Source organism: Phyllostomus discolor, chromosome 5 (assembly GCF_004126475.2).
Source record: "Phyllostomus discolor isolate MPI-MPIP mPhyDis1 chromosome 5, mPhyDis1.pri.v3, whole genome shotgun sequence".
Lineage (NCBI taxonomy): Eukaryota > Metazoa > Chordata > Mammalia > Chiroptera > Phyllostomidae > Phyllostomus > Phyllostomus discolor.
Genome location: NC_040907.2, coordinates 126,088,517 through 126,110,630, shown reverse-complemented (window position 1 = coordinate 126,110,630; position 22,114 = coordinate 126,088,517). Strand labels below are relative to the sequence as shown.

General features: G+C 54.8%; 1 protein-coding gene and 1 non-coding gene across 3 annotated transcripts in view; one reads left to right on the top strand and one right to left on the bottom strand.

Annotated features, from left to right (window-relative positions):
* The first annotated feature begins 2,423 nt into the window (after positions 1-2,423).
* The window catches only part of PALD1 (phosphatase domain containing paladin 1), a 67,507-nt gene continuing 47,816 nt past the window's right edge, over positions 2,424-22,114 (top strand). Inside the window, exon 1 of one of the 2 annotated variants that reach the window (XM_028512240.2) lies at positions 2,424-2,601. The gene's annotated coding sequence lies outside the window, so the exon portion shown is untranslated. Of the gene's footprint in view, positions 2,602-2,719; positions 2,978-22,114 lie in introns of those variants that run through there. The other variant, XM_036026851.1, reaches the window with a different exon arrangement.
* TRNAT-AGU lies at positions 16,897-16,974 on the bottom strand. Its single transcript has one exon. It is a non-coding gene; the product is annotated as a tRNA-Thr (tRNA).

Genomic DNA, 22,114 nt, shown 5'->3' with positions numbered 1-22,114 from the left:
CAATAAGGTGGTATCTCGGGTGCTTGTGCGTGTGGAATGTGGGGTGGCAGTTGAGCTGGTAGGGTGCTGGCTGAGTGGGTGGCGGTCCTGTTCTGGGACCATCGATTCTTTCTCAGGTACTTTTGGATTTCTGCCCTGAGCTTCTGGGCCTCTTGAGGAGCTTCTGTGACGGTCTGGGCAGATACAGTTGGCTCAGCTTATTCCTCCTTTTGCCTGGGGCCGGGGAAAGTGCCTTCTCTTGGTATATCTAGGGTGGCTCTGTGTCCCTTCTTTCTTCTCTCCCTCAGGATTCAGCTTCCTCCCCTCCCCAGGCTCCCAGTGGGGTAAATCTGGCCCTGAAGCCTTTCTTGTTGTTGGGGGCAGCCCCGGCCCCTCGGCCAGCAGGCAGCCGGGGGACACAGGGCTCCCTGCGCTGAGCAGGACTCGGCAGAGCTTCAGGGGCGGGGGGGGGCGGGGGGCGGTCTGATGAGGCTGCTCGCTGTGTCTGGATGCAGTCTGTGGGCTTGTTCCGGAGTCGCCTCCAAGACACCAGCTCTCTACTTCTTTCTTTTGGATTCCAAAGAAGAGTTTCACTGAAAGCACGGTGAGGGACAGGAGGAAGGGAGGACACACTAACGGAGAGTGCGTGTCCCTGAACCGCTGCTGGGGTCTGGTTCTGCACACAGGCACAGAGTAGATTTTGTGCCTTTCCAGGTTCCCACTGTGGCCCAGCCCTCTGATTTGGGGGTCTTCAAGCTGAGCCCCAAGTTGTCTGTTGGAGCCAGTAGGGCTGTGATTGTCGGCTCTCCTGGGGACATCTCTGCCCTGGGCTTTTCTGCTTAATTCAACAAAAACACCAGCTGTTGTGTGGTGGACACAAATGAATGAACAATGATGTGGTAGGTGCCGTACAGGGGACCAGAGGTGGAACTTTGTCCTCCAGGAGCTCACTCTGGAGAGAGAGCCAGTCACATACTCCAACATCTGCCAGACAGTGAGGGAAGGGGAATAGTGTGTGTGTGTGCTTGCACATGCTAGTACTACACACACCCTCCCTTAGTCCTGGCTGCAGTGCAGGATTAGTCTGGAATGTAGCATCCTCAGGATGGCGGGTCATCGTTGGGGAATCTGAGTTGGAGGGTAGGTGATGGGGTTGTGGTGGGAGGAGAGAGGAGGAAGGGAATGGTGTCCAAGGATGGGGCCCACAATGTGACACATGCTATGCCAGGGTGTCTCGTGCCTTTGCTGCCTGGCTCTTCAACACTTCTTTGAAGGGGGGCAGGCCATCTTTTGGATGAGGAACTTGGGGATCAAAGAGCTTATGTCACTTTTCCCAGACCACGCAGCCAGTAAACCATGAGCCAGTCAGAGTGGAGCCGAAAGGCTGATTCTGAGGGTCAGACCTGCTTCTCTGGACTTTCTCTGCTCTTCTCCTCCTGGCGCACTTTGGGCAGAGCAGGATAAACCTGGAGGTGAGGACAAGTCTTTCTCACCCACTAAGTTTCCTTGTCCACTAAAACAGGGATACTGAAAGTACTTATAAAATCATCCAAGTGAAGCACTTGAGACCTCAGTGCCAGAGACTTGGTAAGCACCACAAATGACAGCCATCTCTCTTGTCTATTTATTCTGAGGACTCACAGGGTTTTGCGGGGCCTCAGCACCCCTCTCCTAGCGCAGGGCTTTCTGGCTTGACTTTGGACAGAGGTCAGGCTTGAACTGCCTGCATTGTGGGAGGTCTGGGATCCATTCACTCCCTCTCCAGCCCTGATCTAGGGAGAGGCAGGTAGTGACAGGTGGGGAATGAGGATTTCCCCCGCGAGAGTGGAGTGGAAAGAGGAAGTGACTCACCAGCCACAACAAAGCCCATCTCCCGGAGAGGAAGCCACGGTAGAGAGTGAACGCACAAGGATGCCTGCGGGGGCGTGCGAGCCAAGGGCGAGCCTGGGCTTCTGGGCGTCGGGTAGGCCTGGCTGGGCTGCTGCGCAGGGACAACCTTGCGCCGCGCTGGATGCGGGCGGCAAGCTCCCTTAAGCAGCTGGTATTGTGCGTGTCACCGATGGTAGCCGAGGGGTACAGACACAGGGACCCTCTTTCCTTCCAAAGTGTCTTGTCCCTTTTCGCCTCCGAGGCAAAGGGGCACGTTTCCCGGGGTGTTCAGGGCTTGGGAGAAACCCACTATTGAGCGGACAGTCTGCTGTTTAAGGGCTCACACATTGACACTTGGGGAGGCTGAGGCCCAGAGAAGGCAACCACCTAGATCAGGTTGCACAGGACAGTACGGCCTGCTTGGCATTAAAAGGCAGAGAGAAGCGACAGAGGCCCAGGCTGGAGGATCTCCCGGGGAGCTGGTGCCTGGCAGGGGGTGTGGCGCCGGCAGCGTTTGCTTCTTTCTTCAGCCAGGAGGGCTGGATGTAGGTTTTGGGTATCTTCCAGAACGAACCAAATTAATGACAAGGGAAGAGGAATTGGCTTTCCAGGCAGTCTCCCCCGCCCCAAACTTTTCCTCTCGAAGCTGGGTGGGCGGACGAAAGGAGGAAGCGGGGCTGGGGAAGGTGGGGCTAGACATTCCCTTCTGACCTCGGAGCCGCGGCTCTGGACGCCTAACCGCACGCGGCTTGGGTGAGTGTGTCTTTAAATCCGAGCCCCCCGCCCCCTCTTCGGCTAGGGCCGGGGCTCAGGCTGGTCGGGCGTTGGCGCGAGCGGTGATTGGCGGCCCAGCCAGGCCCGCCCCTCGGCATTGGGGGCGCGGGGCGCCGGGACCACAGAGGCGCGCTGGGGTTGGGTCGCGCAGCTCCCACCACCGCCGAACGCGGGCTTCTTGCTCTGGTGATCTTGCCTCATAGCGCCCGGCCTGCCCGCCTCCGGAGTCACCTCTGCCCACGGATGGGCTGGGGAAGTTGGGAGGAGCGAGCCGGAGCCCGCGCCGGGCTCGCCCCGCCGCTGCTTGATTCGGCGCCCGCAGTCCCCGCGCAGCGCGCCTACCGCAGGCTGGCAGGTACCGACGCTGGCGAGGGTAGGGCAGGTCCGGGAGTCTTCTGCTCCCCCACTCCTCCCGGCTGCTGCGACTACTCACTCCCCAGTCCCCGGAGCTAACGCCTCCCTGGGTTCCCGGGAGAAGAGAGGTTCCGGGCCCCCACCCAAAATCACACGGGGTTGGTGCCTGGGAGAGAAGCGGGACATCGCGTACTAAACATTGAGCAGATATTGGGACATTTGTTTGTCGCGCTCTGGGCTACCCCCTCTCCCGAGGTTTTCCTTGATCTCGGCAGACGTGGCTGGCAAGACTTCCACTCTTCATGGCTAGGGCTGCGGGTGGCCCTTTAGCCGGGCTTCCTAGGGGAAGCGAAGCTGTTTCACGATCCACATTCGGGGTCCCCTGGGCTCATAGTTAAGGGGTTTGAGGCCTATGGAAGCGAAAGAGCCCAGAGGTACCGGTGGGCACAAGCTTTGATTCTGGGCCACGTAGGCCTGGGTCTCCCAGGAGAGCCTCCTTTTCCTCTAAAGAGGTTTTTCCTGAAGAGGCAGTGGTCTGTCAGAAAGCAGAGTATTGTGTGTGGGAGACCTGCTGGCCCCACTTACAGCGGCAGGGATGGCTGGAACATACGCTCCTCTCATGAGGAGTCAGAGACTGAAGAAGGCGTCCTGGTTTCATCAGGCTTCTGGGATTCTTTACTCTCCCAACCAGAGGCCCAGCTAACTCCTTGGCTTCTTGGCTTTTGTGCAGAGCAACCAGACCCAGTGACCAGGTGCCTCGAAAATGCTGGGCCCTGGGCTCTGCCTGGGAGGATGGCAGTGGTGGCAGGAGCTGGAGGGCTTTGTCCTCTGGTGGCTCAGCCCCATGGGGAGGACAGGACATAAACACACAAAGTTTGCTGATTTGGGGTTTCCATACCAGTTCTGGTCTAGTAATAATAGTGGGAATGCCAAGAGGCTGCACATGATTAGTTGCTAAATGAGTGACATAGGCTGCTTTGGGGAGATGGGGAGGGGCCTGGGGTTCAGTACTCATGCAGTCATGCAACTGTGCCTAAGATGTTTCAGCTCCATACCCATCCTTTCTAATTATGCTGCTAGTAACGAGGACCTCCCCCTACCCCCAGGGACAGGGAGCAGCAGGAGAGCTCAGGAAGTTCTTCATATATGTGCCCCCAGTCCCGATCCATGTGTTTTTTTTCCTGCTGGTAGATTTCTGAAGAAACCCATTGGATTACTGGGGTCAGGCTGAGCACTGGACTCTCCCAGCTGCCCTGGGGCTCCTGAGGTTTGGGGTCTAGATCCAGCCTTATTGGAGGTTCAGAAGCCAGCAGGGAGGAAGTCCTCACTTCCTTTCTGAAGAACCTCTATTGCTGGCGGCTGGGGATGAGGTTGGGAGCTGGAGGAGGCCCTGGACCAGACAGTTTCCTGTGAGCGCAGACAGGCACTCTCCCATTCTCTGGCCATTGGTGGCAGAGTGGGGGCGTTGGAGGCCGGTGGGCCGGGCAGGGCGGGCTTGAGGTGGGAGGTACCTGGGGCAGCACTGACCTCATGTCTGAGGTTTCTGTTGTGTCTGGGGCTCTGTCCCTCCCCCAACATCCCGGGCAGATTTCTGCTTTTCTGGAGCACTTTTCGGAGGTGGCAGTGTGCTCGCACCCATAGCCTTGGGTGCTGTCCTGGGAGTAGGAGTTGCCCAGCTCACCCTGCAGCCCTTGGGCAGTGTTGTGAGCACTTGGGTCAACGCACCCATCTACTTCCAAACAGGTGGCACACACAGGGCCGCCTTGGTACAGGTGGGGAATGCTGTGTGCACAGAGGCGCACACACTCAGGTTCCTAGTGTTGGGTGGAGGCAGACACTGGATGGAGACGTGATGAGGCCATATGGAAAGACAACGGAGGTGGGGGAGGCGTGCATGTGTGCGTGTGTAGGGTGGACTCGGTGAACACGGGGACAGGGGCTGCACACGGGCACAGACGCTGTGTAGACAGGTCTGCACCTTCACGGGGACGTGCATCTCCCTCCCCATGTGAGAGGCCGACGCGTAAGTGGGCAGACACGGGAGCTTCTGATGTGGACGTGAGCTGACATTCTCGGGCACAAAACACGGAGCCATGTGGAAGTGGCAGACCTGGACTTGGCTGCGGGCTCCCTGGGGACACAGACACATGCACCTGCTGAGCCACCTGGCTGCGAGGCCAGGACACGCACCGAGGCGGGCTCTGAGGTGTGGTCTGAGCTGTGTGCTGCTCAGTCACCCAGTGGTGCCGAGTGGTGGCGGCAGTGCCTGGGAGTGGCCGTGTTTGGGGGATAGCGCGGGTGCTCCGAGGTGGGGCTTCCTTTGTAGACCCTGCTCTGGGGTTCAAAGACCCCCCCGGGGGTCAGTAGTCTCTGTGTTGCCCTGAGAGTCATTCGACCCCCTCAGTCCCTAGGAGCAGGGCTGGCTGCATGTCGGAAGCACAAGCAGGGGCTCCCTGGACCTTTGAGTCTCATCTTCCCTGAGTCTCCTGAAGTTTCCTGAAGTGCGGCTGTGTGTCCTGGGTAGGGGAGCAATCTGGAGGGGGCCCTCCTTCTGAGCCCAAGCCTGAGGCTGTTGGGCAGGGAAGGACCCATCCCTGGGGGTAGAGAGAGTGGCCTTGCTGTGGGGTCTTTGATGAAACCTTTGTTCTCTGGTGTGGACTGCCTTCTCTGTTACCCTTGGCTTGGGCCCCAAAGGGGTCCCTTTCCTTTGGCTACAGTTGCCTCTTCTCTGCTCGCCCTGGAGACTGGGAGCCAGAATCTAGATGCAGCTTGACATCAACTCACTGTGTGACGCTGGAGAAATTACTTAATGCCTTAACTCACCCACTTAAAATGAAACTCCTCATTTAAAAAATGGGGCCATTAACCCCTGTCCCTTGGGGGTGTTGTGAGGGTGAAATGCTGGAAAACCCATGGAGAGTGTGCGGTCTGGCCCTGCCACAGAGTGAGCACTCGGTCAGTGGGGCTTCGATCGTGAGCCTGTGGCCAGGACTCTCTGGAGCTGCTGCAGCAGCTGGGTGCCTGGCCCTGGGAAGTCTGGGCACGAAGGCACCTCTTGTGTGAGAGCTGGAGGGCTTTGTCCTCACCCCGGCCCACCAGCCTCCCCTCAGCTCTGTGGGACCGCCACACAGGGTCAGGAAATGGCAGGCAGGGCATCTGGAAGCTTGGGCCTGCTGCCTTCTGGGCCTCTGGGAGGGGAGCCAGTGGTTTGCTAAGAATAGCCCCAAGTCATGGCTCTGCCTCCCAGTGGGCAGCCGTGCACCTCCCCGGTCCGGGGCCAGGGAGGGAGCTTGCAGATGGGCCTTCTGTGTTTCCTGTAACTGGCACTCGGAATGGGGATGGGCCCGGTCTGGGAGGAAGGAGGCCCTGCTGCATGTCCTAGGTCTTCACTGGGACCTGAGGAGAGAGAATTTTCCTCTTCCACTCAGAGCTTGTCCTGACAACTGCCCCCTGATCATCTTCTTGGTTCCATGATGGATCTGGAACCATACCAGTAGGGTCCAGATTTTGGCTCTTTCACTGGCTGTGTGCCCCTGGGCAACTCACTTACCCTCTCTGGGCCTGATTCCCTTATGTAATGGGGTTAATGATAGTAATTCTCTTATAAGAATGTCCAAAGGATGAAAGGAGGTAGTGCACGGAGAGCACTTGTTAGAGTGTGGCTCATAGTAAATGCTCAGTAAACTTTAGGGGCCTCTGTTACCACCATTCTCTCAGCTGAGGGAGAGAGAGACCTGTGAGGCCAGAGACCAGGGTACTTGCACAGTGCCTAGTGGTGGGAAGGTACCGGGATGCCTTCTGATTCGGGTTCCTGGCCTGGGGTTCAGTACACGGTGCGGGGGACTGGAGGTGACTGACACTCCAGCCCTGCCAGGTGAGAGAGGCAGGTTTGTAGATCATACCATCCCCCACTGGTACCTTCCCGGGTTCCGTGCTGGCTGTGGGTGGAGGTGGAGGGAGGGAATGGCTTGCCTGGGGGCAGGGCGATGCTTCAGGTGGCCTTTGAAGGGTGGTCAAGAGTTTGCAAGTTGAGGGAAGGCTTCCCAAGCAGAAGGAGCATCCTGTGCAGAGGTGTGACACAGCTTGGAATGCATGGGGGGCACGAACAGGTCCGTGGGTCTGGGGAGGGGGTGCCCCCTTAGCACTCCAGGCCTGTTAGGAAAGACCCTGCGTGTTGGGACCTTCTGTCCCTCCCACTCTGGGCTCTGAGCTTCCTGGTTAGGACACAGGCTGGAGGCCCCCCAGGATTCCCCCCACCTTCCTTTTAGGACTCACATTCTCTGTCCCCGATTCTTAGATTTCCCCCTGCCCGCTTATAAATGCTGTCAGCCCTTCCGAGGGCCCCTCATTTTTGAGCTGGGGCCCCAGACTGCTCCTACCCCAAGATCAACATGCCTATTTTTGCTCTTAATCAAGATACCCATGGGTTAATAAATCCTCCTCCCCTTTCTTTCAATGAGTTGAAGCCTTTGAAAACTCCTTGGGCTTTTCTAAGGAGTGAATGTCTAATAGTGGAATTTCTGGACTTCAGAAATTATTTTATATATATCCTGTAACTGATAATGTGGACTGGCTTTAGCTCTGAGGGCGTACCCCTGTTCGGGCTGGGGAGCTCTACGAGAGAGACCTGGGTCATCTGGGGTTACCTACGTGACCACGGCAGGCAGTGGGGAGAATCTGAGAACTGGGTGTGTCCCTGATGACCCCGCAGACTCCCAGCGAGCTAGGGCTTTCGAAAATTCCGGGAGGGGAGGGCGTGGGCATGGTGCTGGGAGGGCTGCGGATCCACCACTGGGTTTCCCGCCCTCGCCCACCCCCACGAGGCTGGGTCAGTTTGGGGCAGGGAGGAGAGGTGGCTGCCCTCAGATGACCTTGGACAGTGCCAGCCTCTGCAGCCCACTGAGCCCCGAGGCCTGCCTGTCTGCAGGTGTGCGGCCTCTCCCGCCACCCCAGGGTGGAGGACAGGAGTGCTTGTGTGTTTTGAAGATTCTGTTTAGAAAGCACAGAGGGAATTTCTGCTGCCCTTTTCCTTTTCCTGGAATTGTAGACCCCATCAGAGAGTTAACCTCTCTCCTGCTGGTCGAAAAGTGGTTGGTGGCTATGTCCCCTTTGACCACTGCCCTGTGGTTACTGAGTCCTTCCTCCTGGGTCCCTGAGGTTGGTGCTGACCTCTTAACTCTCCGGGAGCAACCCTCTGGGAGAGCCCCAGGGCCCTGTTGGCAGGGCCTAGAAGAGCTCGCCCAGCCTGGATCTGATGGGCCACCCCCCCACCATGCACCCTCACCCTGTGGTGCTTTAGCCTTTGTTTGACCACCTCCTTAGTGGGGGTTCACTCCCTGCCCCCCATGCGGCCCTGTCTGCCGATGGAGTGCAGGAACTTTGGGAGTCTCCCGCAGGCGCTTCTCTGCTGGCTCACTCCAAGACCTGTTGGGAAGCTCTGGTTTCCAAATGCCGCAGAGACAAGGGCCCTCTCTGGGGCCTGGACCCAGCTGCAGAGCCCTTGGGGGAGGTGCAGGGCAGGCCTCTCCCCTCCTGAGCTCCAGACCAGGCTGGGGTGCAGGCAGGTGGGTCTGGGCTGGCAGTGACTGCTTCCTCTGAGGGCACTTTCTTGTCTGCGAAACGGGTGTCATAATTTTTCCTTGTCTGCCTTTAACATTTTTAAAAATTGAGATGACTTTCATTTGACATAAAATTAACCATTTCCAAGTGTACACTTCAGCGGCAGTGAGTACATTTACAAGGCCGCGTGACCACGGCCTCTCCCGATTTCTAACAGTTTCCTTACCCTGAAGGAAAGCCTGCACCCACTGAGCAGTCACGCCCACAACCTCCTCCACCTGACCGCACATTTCTTTGTTGAGGTTTCTGTACCGTAAAGTCCGCCTGTTCTGAGAACAGAGCTGGGTGAGCGTTGGTGCGTGCCGGGGGTGTGTAGCTACCACATTGGCCAAGCCTGAGAACACTCCCGTCGGCAGGAGGCTCCTCACAATTTGCCGGGTCGGTTACCACTCCCACCCTGGTGCCGGGCCCCCTTATCTTCTTCCCGTCACCCTGGCTTGTGTTTCCTAGGGTTCGCATAAACGGACTCGCAGGCAGTATTTTATGTGCGACTTCGCTCCACACGACACCTTGAGACGTGTGCACGGTGCGTTCCTTCTCACTGCCGCGTGCTCGGTGTTCCCGTGTGCGGGGGAGCTGCTTACCCAGTTCCCAGCTGACGGACACCCGCCCTGCTTTAGAAAAAAGAATGTCCTTGTTTTTTTTTTTTTTTTTGAGAGAGAAGTGAAAAGAGAGGGAGAGAAATACCCAAGTGAGAGGGAGACATCGACGGGTTGTGTCTTGTTTGTGTCCTGCCCAGAGACCAAGCCCGCAGCCCAGGCACGTGCCCTGACGGGGAATCCAGCTGGTGACCTGTCACTTTGCGGGGTAGCACCCAGCCGAGTGAGCCACGCTGGCCTGGGCCCACCCTGCTTTTGAAAATGTTTTCAACTAGGAACCATGTACCGCAGTTACCTTTAGGAAAGATTCAAGCCGTAGCTTCACTGAGAGTAAGATGTAAAAAGCCCCCTTTCCTCCTCCTTCCCTCTCTCTTCGCCAGGGGCTCACACTGCCAGCACTTACTGAAGAGCCCGCAGTTTTTCCTGTGCCTCTGTGTGACTGGCGTAGTTTGTAGTTCGGGCGCATCAATGGGATCACACTCGGGCCATGGCTCTGGGACCCACTCTTTCACTTAGCCATGGGCCCCCACCACTGCCACTGGAGTTCTGAGCGAGTTTCCTGGGAACCATCCCCCTGAGCTGAGGGCTTGGGTGGGGGGTGTCCCTCTCCCCTCAGCTCGGAGCCAGGGCCGGTGAGTCTTCTGGGAGACAGGACGAAGCCTCCCTGGAGGTGCCAGTTCAGAGCAGGCTTCTGGAAGAGGGAGGCACGGGAGTGAAAGGGGTCATCCCGTTGGTCGGGCAGACAGGCTGGTGTGCGAGTGGACGTACACTCCAGCACTGCCTCCTGCCCGGCAGCCAGCAGCCAGCAGCGGGGGCTTCCTCTTCCTGTCTCCGTGAAGTGTCTCTGGAGGGAGCAGGCCCGGGGAGAGGGCGATCGGGTGGGGTGACGTAAGGCAGACCCTAAGGCCTCCCTTCTGGCCGCAGTGGCGCTGGCTGTCGTGGAGGCAGACCTGGGAAACCGCTTGGGGTCCTGCTGATGGGACCCTGTCTCGAGAGGCAGGCTGTGCCTGGTGTGTGTGGAGGGGGTTGTCACCAGCCCCCTGAGGAAAGGGCTGCCGGTGCTCAGATTTGCACCCCCTTGGCCCGGCCCTGGCCCGGCCCTGACCTGACCCTGAGCCGACGCTGACCCCAGCCAGCTGGGTCATGGAGACTCTGACTCCATACTCGTGCTCCTGTCCTTGACATTGCCACCGTGTGTAAATGGCTCACAATTCCTGCACACTTACTGACACTGGTGATTTTCATCCTTTTAAGATGTTCTTAGTTTAACAATTCAAAGTTGTGTCTTACTATGGCTGTACGGAGTGAGTCCAGGAATTCCAGGGCGGCCCCTGCCCGCCCGGGATGGCCTTGTCTCATGACTTGGGGTGTCACCTTAGCTTCCTGCTCCGAGCCCTCGGGGATGGTGTGAGGGGGGAAAGGGTGGGTGGGCCTTGGAGAGAAGCCGTCAATAGGTGGGTGTGTTTTCTGTGATTTCTCTGGCATAGTGCTACTCAAACCTGAGTAATAGGTCCACCCCCCTTCTAAAAATGGATTTATTGAGACAGAATTCACATGCCATGTAAAGCAGAAGGTCAGTAGCTATCAGGAGGCTCAGAGTGTGCATCTGTCACCACAGTCTAATTTCACGGCACTGTCGTCGACCCAGAAAGATAACCTGTCCCCTTAGCTGTCACTCCCCATCCTCAGCCCACTCTCCACTCACTGTCTCCCAAGCCTCATTTAGGTTTTCTTATTAGAATATAACTTAAATGTGTACAAATATAAACTGGATACAGTGTCTTGGATTTACATTGTTTTTATGTAACTGTAAAATAAACATGAACTGTTGATAAAACCAGAGAGACCACCCATTTCAAATAAATAATGTTAGTTTACTGGGAGGGTGTGAGTGGCAGCGGCACTGCCAGTGTTGGGTGGACAGCAGGAGTGGTGCTCCCGGGCCCCTCTCTCCCTGTGCCTGTCGTGTAAGCCTGCTGTGCAGGGTGACGCTGACAGTACTGGGCTGGCTGGACAGTTCGGGGTAACGCTGACATTTCTCACTTGAGCCCAAACTGCAGTGCGTAACCCCAAACGTCTGCTTCAATAGAGCACCACTTGGCACCTGGGGAGCTGGCTCGTGTGATGGAAGATGAGGGCGGAACAGTGGCGTGACTGGTTCTGTGTGGGGGAGATCGTGAACCACTTCTTGTGGGAATCGGGACTTTGGCACAAACAGAGACGGGCTTTGCCAGTTCACACTGAGGGTCCTGACGTGAACATGGTCCCGACGGCTAAGAGGCTGGGCCTTGAACTGGGTGCATCTAGGCTGCGCGGACTCTGGGTGGCTCAGTTCTCTGCCCCGCCCCCTCTTCCACTCGAACCATGACCTTTGTGCTGTGTGCAGTGATGTCATCTGGCCTGCGCGGAGAGGGACCTGGGTGGCGGACACAGGACCCGAGCCCCAACCCGCAGGCAGCGCAGCGTGCAGACGGCCCAGGCTGTGCCCTCCTTCCCTTTTCCTTTACGTCGAGGTGAACTCACAGAACGTAAAAACGAACTCTTTTCAAGTGTGTGGTTCAGTGGTCATCGGTACACTCACAATATTGGGCAGCCAGCCATCGCCTCTAGCTAATTCCAAAACATTAAAAAAAACTTTGTTGTGGTAAGAACACTTACCCTGAGATCTACCTTCCTGACACATTTTTAAAGGGCACAGCCCTTGACTTGCCCACAGGGACAGCGCTGCCCAGCACGTTTCCGGAGCCCACTCATCTTCGACTGACACTTTATTCCCTCTGATTAGTAGCAACCATGTGCTCGCCCCCCCCCCCCCCCCGCCCTGGCAGCCACCTCTCTGTCCTTTGTGTCTGTACGAATTTGACTACTTTAGATTTCTCATATAAATGGCATCTTGCTGTATTTGTCTTTCCGTGACTGGCTTGTTTCATGTACCGCAGTGATTTCCAAGTGGTGTTCCACGGCACGCAGGTGCACTGCAAGAATTTCCACAACATGCGGTACCCGGTTGTTTAGTCAGGGGCACTGACCTCTTTTTCCTTAGCTTTTATCAAATAAAAAAATGACAACAGCCAACACAGTAGCCATCCTGTGTGAATGAATCAAAATTACACCAATGTTTTTGTCAGATCAGAAAAAGATATATTTTTGGTGTGCCACAGAATTTTAGTAACTAGCTTACGTGTGCCGTGAGATGAACAAGGTTGCAAATCGCTGCCTTGGCATAATGTCCCTAGGGTTCGTCCGTGTTGTAGCACACTGCAGACTCTCCTTGCATAACACTGAATAATGCTCCACGGGGTGTGTATCTGTGGGTAAGGAAAATGTAGCATATGTGTGATATATAAACACAACCGTAAATCTACTTTTGCATATATATACCTGGTCTGGCAGAAGTAAGGCCTGTTTGCGTGTGGTTGGCAGGGTAATACTATGGGTGTAATAATTTATAATTTTAATTTGAACATTTCACCTAAAATGTCATATGTGTGCTTCAGTGTGATATTGTTATGTTACAGAATTATATGCTTATGATTTTGTAATAAAAAGGGGGTGTTATTTTTGCTGGAATATATTTATACATATAGGTATATATATATGTGTGTGTGTATATATGTGTGTATACACGTGTGTGTGTATACGTGTGTGTGTGCGTGTGTGTGACTATATATATATAGTGTCCACTGCTTGCCCGTTGTGAACAGTGCTGCAGGGAATGTGGGTGTACTAGTATCTCTTTGAGTTTCCAATTTCAAAGTGGATAAATACCCAGAAGTGGGATTGCTGCATCACGTGGTAGTTCTATTTTAAGTTTCTTGAGGAACCTTCATGCTATTTTTCATGGTGGCTGCACCATTTTCCATCTTGCTGACAGTGTGTAAGGGTTCCACTTTCTTTACATACTTGCCAGCACTTGCCCTTTTTGTTTTCTGACAATAGCCATGACAAGCAGGAGGTTATATCACTTTGTAGTTTTGATTTGTATTTCCTTGATTAGTGATGTTGAACATCCAAACGTTTTTATTGCCTCCAAAGGAACCCCTGTATCATCTATTAAGTGGCCACTCCAGATCCCCCCAGCTCCACCCTCCTTCCTAGCTCCTGGTAACCACTCATCTGTACTGTGGTCTCTGGATTTACCTGGTCTGGGTGTTTCATATAAATAAATTACACAATGTGTGATTTATTGTGTCTGGCTTCTTTCAGCTGGAATAGTGTTTCTAAGGTTCATCTACATCGTAGCATGTAGCAAGCTGTGCTTTGTTACTTTTTATGGCTGAGTACTGAATAATGATCCATTATATGCACATGCCAAATTTTATCCATTTATCAGTGGTGGACCTTTGGATTGTTTCTACCCTTGGCTGTTGTGAATGGTGCTGCTATGAACATGGGTGTACGAGGGGGGACCCCCCAAAATACCAGAATTACCTTCTGGAGGGCAGGCCCCTTGTAGTGCAGGCTTCCCCCACTAGGTGAGTGTTCTAGGAACCCATCCATATCAGTGTACCAGCTGGCACTATTGTGAGAGGCTGTGTTTGGCTTCAGTGAATTTTTTTGAAGACTTTCAACATGTTTGCCTATTTCATAATGGGTGGTTTGTGAGCATACCTGCCCACACTGTGCTGAAAACAGCTCACACTTTGACCAAAAACAGCACGATCTCCATGCCCACCCTCCCTATTCACCTGATCTCTCCCTGAACGAGTTTTTTTTTTTGTTTGCCCAGATGAAGAAAGTCCTCAAAGGGCAAGGTTTTGCCTGTGTGGAAGAGGTGAAACAAAAAACGGCAGAAGCACTAAAAGGCATCCAAATTGACAAGTTCCAAAACTGCTTGGAGCAGTGGAAAAACGTCCCAATGGGTGCAGTGCATCAAATGGCGAGTAATTGGAAGGTGACTGAAGTTTAAATGTGTAAGAGTGAATACACTATTTTTTATAAATAAATTCTGTTTTTTGAGGTCCCCCCTCATACAAGTATTTGTTTAGAAACCTGTTTTTAATTCTCCTGGATACATACCTGGAGGTGGAATTGCTGGGTCACACAGTGGTTTTATGTTGAACTTTTTGGAGGTTGCTCTTCCGGAGGTCGAAGTGGTGGCCACACAGCACTGTGAATGTACTAGAGGCCACTGAATTGTGTACTTTGTTATTTCGTTAATTGTACTTTTCCCATTATTTTTTATCTGCCTGATACCCTCTTGCACCCTCATCCGTGCCCCTCCAATCGCCATGCTGTCGTCTGTTACGAGTTCTTCTTTTTTGCTCAACCCCTCTACCTCCAGCCCCACCCCCTGAATTGTATACTGTAAAAGGGTGAATTTTACGGTATGTGAATTTTTAAAAAAGAGCTTACAGATACCAAAGCAGACATCCATGGAGTCTGGGCTGAGCCATGTTCTTGGCTCTGGAAAACCCAAAGCCCTGAATCACCCCTTGGGACTCTGCAGACTTCCTGGGTGCTGGGGGTGCTGGGCCCCAACCCCACAGCCCTTGTTTGGGGTGGGGGCTGTAGGAACCAAGTGGGCTGGTTGGCTGCTTTCCCTGCTCACCCCCTTAGCTCATTCTGGCCCTTCCTGGCTGCTAAGTGAGAGGTGCTCACTGTGGAACTCAGTGCCCTCAGTTCCCCACCTGTGACGCAGGCCTGTGGGCAGCAGCCCTGACTGGGTCCTGTGGCCGGCAAAGCCCCTGTGGGTCGAATGTGTCATGTCGATTTGCCCTCTGGACCCACCTCTCCCTTCCTGTGTTGTGTGCTCTGACAACCTGCACCGACCCTGTTGTTGCAGGTCTCTAGGGGCTGCCGCCGCCTTCCGAGGTCGCAGCCAGGGCCATGGCCCTCTGTCTGTCTGTCTGTCCAGGCCTCGATGCATATTCCCCCTCAGTCTGCCCTGTCTCAGGTGGTGGCAGCCCCATCCCTCTGGTTGCTCAGGCTCAGCACCTAAGTCATCCATGGTTCCTCCGTGTCTCCCAGTCTGCAGAAGGGACGTTGGCTTCACCTTCAGAGTAGGTGGGTCCCGGGTGAGCCCTCCTTCGCTTCCCCGCACCACTGGCCCAGGCCTCCGCATCCCGTGCACGAGTGCAGTAGACTCCTGGCAGCAGCTTTGTGGGCTTCTTCCCTGTTCCCGTACAGACTCTTCTAACACAGCTGCCTAGGGTGACCTTGTTAGAATGTGAAAGTCAGATCAAGTCTGCCAGTGGCTCCCCATTACCTCACAGTGACACCCCTGTGACCTCAAGGACACCCCCATCTAATGCCGACCACATCACTCTCCTTGTTCCACCCAAACCAGCCACCTCATGGCTCCTTGGACTCACGGGGAAGACCGTACTGCAGGGCCTTTGCACAGGCTGTTCCCTCAACCTGGATGCTTTTCCTCCAGGGAGCCACATGCTCGCCATGTCACTTCCTTCAGGTCTCTGCTCAAATGTGAAACTTCCTTCAGGGACCCTGTGTAACATCTCATACCTCATCTCCACAACCCTCTTCTTATCATGTATAGCCTCCTGATAGACTCTGTGTTTGACTAATTTGTATAGTTTGTTTCTGCTTCTCCAGTGGGCGTGTATGAGGCAGGAATTTTTGTTCTGTATTGTCAGCTCCTAGAATAAGGTCTTGCACGTAGTAGGTGCCCTGGACATGTTTGCCCCAGAATGGCTGCTTGAAGAGGAAATGAATTAGCCCATTTCATAGATGAGGAAACCGAGTCCCCGAAAGTTGACTTGAATCTAATCTCGTGACTCCCAGCCTTCTCTTCCGCGGAGAACACTTCTCTTACGCTGAGCCAGCTTCCACCTCCTTCTCCCTGCTGTCCCCATGTCCGGGGACAGCCATGCTAAACCTGTGTGTCTGAGCCTTCGGAGGCCCCCTGGGGAGTCCCCCGGTTAGCCCGGTAGTGACAGAATTGGCAGTTGCCTCCTGGCTCACACACAGAACTGACGGTAGCAGCCTGCTCCCACTTGTTGAGCATCCACTCTGTGCTAGGCGGGGACGCAGCAGGGTCGATGGTTCATTACTCACTCAAAGCTCACAGCCTCCTGAGGAGGAGGAACTGTCACTTACCCCACTCTGCAGACAGGGACGTGGAGAGATTTCCTATGTGCAAGATGAAAAAGCTTGGTAACTACTTGAACCCATGAGGATATGGGGAAACCGGCCCTCTTAAGCAATTCTGGTTTCTGTGTGAAATGCTACGACCTTTTGGAAAAGTAACATAGCAATATTTTTTATAGTTTTTAAAAGGTACATGCCTTTTTATCTAAGCAACCCACATTTTGGTAGCTTGTCCTAAAGAAGTAAAACTGTCAGGATATAAAGCCCTGTGCACAGGATTCTGGGGGGTGGGCAGTGGAGACCACATTGTCTTGCTTCAGTTCCGAGTTCTTCCCCACCTCAGGGATTTTGCCCGCGGCGTTCCCTGTGCCTGGTGCGCATTTTCCCTCGGCCGACACCTCCCTGCTCTTCGAGGTCAGCACGGGCCTTCTGGGACTATCGTATCCAACGTATCCTTTTCAACTACCTTCTGTGTTTCTTAACCTCAGCATCTCGGCCCCTTGTAGCCTATTTCACAATGTAGAGAACGTGTCTCATTGTATTTTGTCTTCTTTTTTCTTTATATTTTTAAGTTAAATATATTTTTATTGATTAATTTGAGAGAGAGAGAGAGACATCGCTTTGTTGTCATTCATTGGTTGATTCTCATATGTGCCCTGACCAGGGATTGAACCTGCAACTTTGGCATACTGGGCCAATGCTCTAACCAACTGAGCTACTCCACTAGGGCCTGTCTCTACTGTATTTCTTGTTGATTCTTCCTCCTTTTTCTTTCTCTTGCTGGAATGTATTTCGTGAAGGGCTAGGACTGTGCCTGTCTGGTTGGCATGATGGATACTTAGTGTCTGTTGGTTGAATGAGTAGTGATACAGTGACCTGGCCACCATTAGACAGACAGGGTCGGAGCTGTATGCACCCACCAGGAGGGGTGTTCGTGTTTTCTGTTAAGGGAAAAAAACTTGTAGAAGGAAGCTTAAGAGGTGGGCTTGGAGGGGAGTGGGAAGCACATAAAATTTTTATTCATCTTTGACTTGTGACAATAAGTACCAATTGCTTTTGTTATAAAAAATCCAGTCAACAACAACCAAAAATCAAAACTGAAAAAAATGTATCCAGTCAGCGGAGCATCAGGATTTGAACCCTGGTCCTTCTGACTCGCAGCCCATGCACCCCACCCCGTCTGTGGCTTTTCTGCACACAGCCTGTCTGTATCACCTCATTGCATTCCTCAGAGAAAGGCAGAGTATGAGTTACCAGCTGTTTGTAAACTGAAATAAAATTTACAGACAGTAAATCAGGGTGTAGTTTGAGGAATTGTTACTGGTGAATCACCTGTGTGACCCCTGCCCAGATAAAACTACCGGGCGTTTCCCACGGCCTGGAATGTCCCTGGGGGCCCAGTCAGTTACTCGGCCTTCCCACAGCCTCCGGTGGCCATGCGGTTGAGCGACTTCCCAAGGGTTAGTCTTGCTTGTCCTTGGGGTTTACGTAAATGGAGCCACACACTATAGGCTGTTTTTAACCTGGCGCTTCTGGCTCCTTTCTCCCAACACAGACTCTGTAAGGTCCGTGTGTGATACCGTCGGCCTCGGCAGTTTGCGCCTTTTCGTTGCTGCGCAGTGTTCATTGTGAGGGGGTGCCACAGTGTGTTTCCGCCCCCGTGGGTGGGCTTCAGCCTTGTTTCCAGTTGTGGTGATTATGAAAAAGCCGATGAACGCGCTCGCCTGCCCCTGGGTGCACTCCCATGCTTCCTTCTGTAGGACGCCTACCTGGGAGTGCTTGCTGGGCCCTGGGATGGAATCCTGGTTTTACCAAGAAGGAAACAAGGAGGCCTCAGGCGATCCAGAAGGGGAAGTGACTGCCCGGTGCACATCGTGACTCATGGTGTGATCTAGGCCAGGGGTCTCCAGCCCCCGTCTCCAGCCTGGGCGCAAGCGGAGCTCACTGGAGCTCCACCTCCTGTCTCCCCGCCCGGCCACAGCTGGCATTGGAGCTCACCTGAGCTCAGCCTCCAGTTCTACCACCGTCTCCCACAAAACTGGTCCTGGTGCTGAAAAGTTTGGAGACCGCTGATAGGCCATTCCTCAGGCCCTCTCACCTCCAGTTTCACCTACCTCTCACCTCAAGCTTGGGCTTGCTGCTTCTCACCCCAGCCTGTGGGGAGGGTGGTCAGGCGGGGGTCTCTCGGGATGGCATTTTCTCTGTGTCTCCTTGCATCTGGAGTGCCCTCTCCTGGCCTTGGAGAGGGCGGGCAGACCACACTTTGCTTTCCGTGGTGGCGGGCGCTGGGGGAGATGGGAGGCATTGTTTTCTGTTGGATGTTGGTTCCTAGGCTGGCCAGACAGGGGCCAGGATTGGCATGTGGGGCTGAACCGGCATTTTCCGCCTGAGACGCTGTGCGGGGTGAGTGGGGCCTGCCCGTCTCACACTCACGGTGCTCCTGGTCGGTGCAGGAGCCCGGAGCCGCTCACTCAGACTGCCTTGTACTGGAAGGAGCCTGGGTAGGGGGTCCGTCTGGGGCTGGGGCACGCCTGCCTTGGGCCGCCTCCTCTAGCAGCGCCCCCAGGCCCCTGGAGGCAGCACATGGGTCTCAGCTCCCACCACCTGGTTCTCCGCTGGTGCCCACCCCCGGGGAGGTGGGGCCTGTAGCCCGTCTGCCTCACTGCTGGACCCTGCACTGCCCAAGGGCAGGGGCAGAACAAACGTGGGCAAATAAAAACCCTTTTTTGAATTGGCCCCTGATTTTTTTACTGAGGTAAATATACGGGCCATAAATTTGACCCCTTTAGCCACTTTGAAGTGCACAGTTCAGTGGCATCAAGCACATTCACGTGGCCGTGCTGCTGTCACCGCTGCCACCCGAACTTTTTCATCTCCGCACCTGGAACGGGGTGGGGGGGTAGGGGGCGGGGGTCGGTCAAGCCCTGGCTCCCCGCCCCGGCAACCGCCCTTCCCTGTGTGTCTCTGAAGCCCACCTCTGCGGGCTCCTCATATAAGAGGAACCACACAGCATCTGTCCTTTTGTGTCTGGCTCCTTTAAACACTTGGCATGACATCTTCAAGGTCCATCCATGCTGCGGCGTGTATCAGTTTCGTTCCTTTTTAAGGCTGTCTCGGTTCTTCTGAGTGCATTTTAAAGCCCCTCCGACCCTCAGGATTGAGTGAGGGGGTCTGCTGGATGGTGGGAGTGGGGACAAACACTGCTTATCTGCATTTACCAGGCGCCAGCCCTTCCCCTCGGCTGTCTGTCTCCTGGAACCCTCGTCACATCCTTATGAAGAAGTTCCGGTAGTGTCCCCGTTATCCAGACAGGGGGGCTGGGCCCAGAGAATTTCAGTAACTTGGCCAAGGTCGCGCAGCGAGCCATCAGTCGGTCAGCCAGGACCGGTGCCGGGTCTGCCGGACGGACGTGCAGCGCACTCCGTGTCCCCAGCCCCAGCACAGTGCCCGGCCCGGCCCAGAGTCCTTTCCTTGAATCCTTCTCAGAATCCTTCTTGTCGCTTCTTCGGCCGATCGGAGCTGAGTGTGCAGCTGATCGGCACCACCTGGCTCCCAGGAGACAGACCCTGGCAGCAGCCCTACCTCCCTGGCTTGGGCCCTCCTTCCTGGGCCGGGCTTTTGCTTCGGTTGAAAGCTCCCTTTATGAAGCAGGCTCCCGGGTTCAGGCAGGGGCCTGGGGGCATGTGGGCCTCAGGGCCCCCCAACACAAGGCCGGTAGGGGCTGCCTGGTCCAGGCTGGCCCATGGCAGGATGTCACTGTTGGCAGAACTTGCCCTGAACAAACAGCTAGCTACTAGGAGCGTTGGGATCCAGAGGATAGATAAACAGGAAGAGGGAAAAACATGAAAATGTTTTTCTTCCCCTCCTGTGCCCTGGTGTTCTCTTCCTGCTATTCCCTGTGCCCCTGGGGGCTTGAGGTGGGGAGCTCGTCCCAGCCAGAAGCCACTAGGTTTTGTTTGCCTGATGGGCTGGGATAAGTCTGGGCACTGGGGCCAGATAGGTTGTGTTTAAAAAAAAGTTTTTATTTGTTTACTTTTAGAGGGGGGTGGGGAGAGAGGGAGAGAAACCTTTGCCTCTCACACGCTCCCCCGTCCAGGAACCTGGCCCGCCACCCTGGTGTGTGCCCTGCCGGTCTGCAGGCTGGCGCGCAGTCCCCTGAGCCACACCAGCCAGAGCTTGGCTCTGCTACTTCTTTGCCAGAATGCCTTTCTTGTCCGTCAAATGTTGCTCATCCTTAAACGCCTAGCTAGTTGGGCTCCTCTTCCAGGAAGCCTTTCCTGAGTTGACATCTCCTTCCTCTGTGCAACTTCGGGTAGTGGGAGAGGTTGTGGAGTTCCTGCCCCATTGTCCGCTCTCTGAGTGCCAGTCTCTTAGTGGGTTGGGAGCAACAGGAATGGGGAGAGGGGAGAGGCTGGATTCTCTTGCCCTGGCCTCTGTGGAGTTAGCCGCTTCCCCGGCCCTCTCAGGGTTAACTCCCTCCCATGCCAGGGGCGGAAGCGAGGAGGACAGAGTGTGCATGAAGTCACTTCCCTGCCTGGGGGTCTCCATGTGCCTGGCCTTCCTCAGTAAATCCTGTTTCCGCCTTGGCCTCTGCATGCCTACCCACTCCTGGCTCCCATGACCCCGAAGGTCACCAGCAGGTGGGGCTCCTGATGGAATGTTGGCCTGTCATTCATCCTCTGAGGTCACTTCCTTTCTGGAGGAACCATCTACCTTTCCTGCCACAGCCTTCCACATGGGGGTTTCATGGGAATGATGGGTGTGGGGTTTGAGGGAGGCCACCAGAGGTCAAGTTCAATGTCTAGCCAGCTCTTTGCTTTGGGGGCATTGAAGCCCAGGGAGGGCCGGGCACTTCCTGAGGTCAGGACCAGGAGGCAGGCCTCCAGGTCACACTCCAGTTGTGGGAGCTCGATGTGCGTCCCTGGAGTTGCAGGCTGGTGGCGTGAGGAAGCCGCTCAGCCTCCTCGGACCGCCGTTTCCTCTGTGGGCCCTGGGCCCTGAGTGTCAGCACTTCCCTCAGCACTGTCAGGCCCGGGCTGCGTGACCTCGTTGAACCCTCACTCCACTGTGGGGAAACCGAGGCCTAGAGCGGCCCAGGAGCCAGCCTGGGCCTCTGATAGGGGACAGTGCTGGGGTCTACCCAGGTCTCTCTGACTCCAGTAGACTAGTTCCTTCCACGGGAGGGTGTTAGCTTCCCGTCAGCGGCAGCCCAGGAACACCCTCAGGCTTCGGACCTTTTCCTGTGGGGTCAGGGGCGCTTAGGGGCTGTGAGGGGGATACGGAGCCTGACTGGTATCAGAGGCCATACTGTGGAGGTTTTTAATTCTTTTTTTCTATAAATAGTGCAGGTTCATTTTAGGAAAATCAGAGAAAATGAAGAAATGCAGGAAGATTAGAAATCTTATTTGTGATCCCACTTCCCAGCGACAACCACTGTTCCATTACCGTTTTGAGATCTAGCCTTCCAGGCATCTTCCCTGTGTGTGTGTGCGCTTGTATACAAGAGTCCTCACTCCTTCTTAATGGGGCAAAACTCTGAAAAACTGTTTGGTATCATTTATTTAAAAATATTTTATTTACTTATTTTTAGAGAGGGGAAAGTGAGGGACAGAAACATTGATGTTGGAGAGAAACATCACACCCCCAGCTGGGGACCTGGCCCACAACCCAGGCACGTGCCCTGATGGGGAATTGAACCGGTGACCTTTTGGTTGCAGGATGACACCCAGCCCACTGAGCCACAGCAGTCAGGGCTGTTTGGTGTCTGTAAAAAAATACATACAGTACATATGTTTCTGCGTCAGCAGATACACTGTTACTTCTTTCTTCCGGAACTTGCACATCGAAGTTCCGCACGCACAGAACAGCAC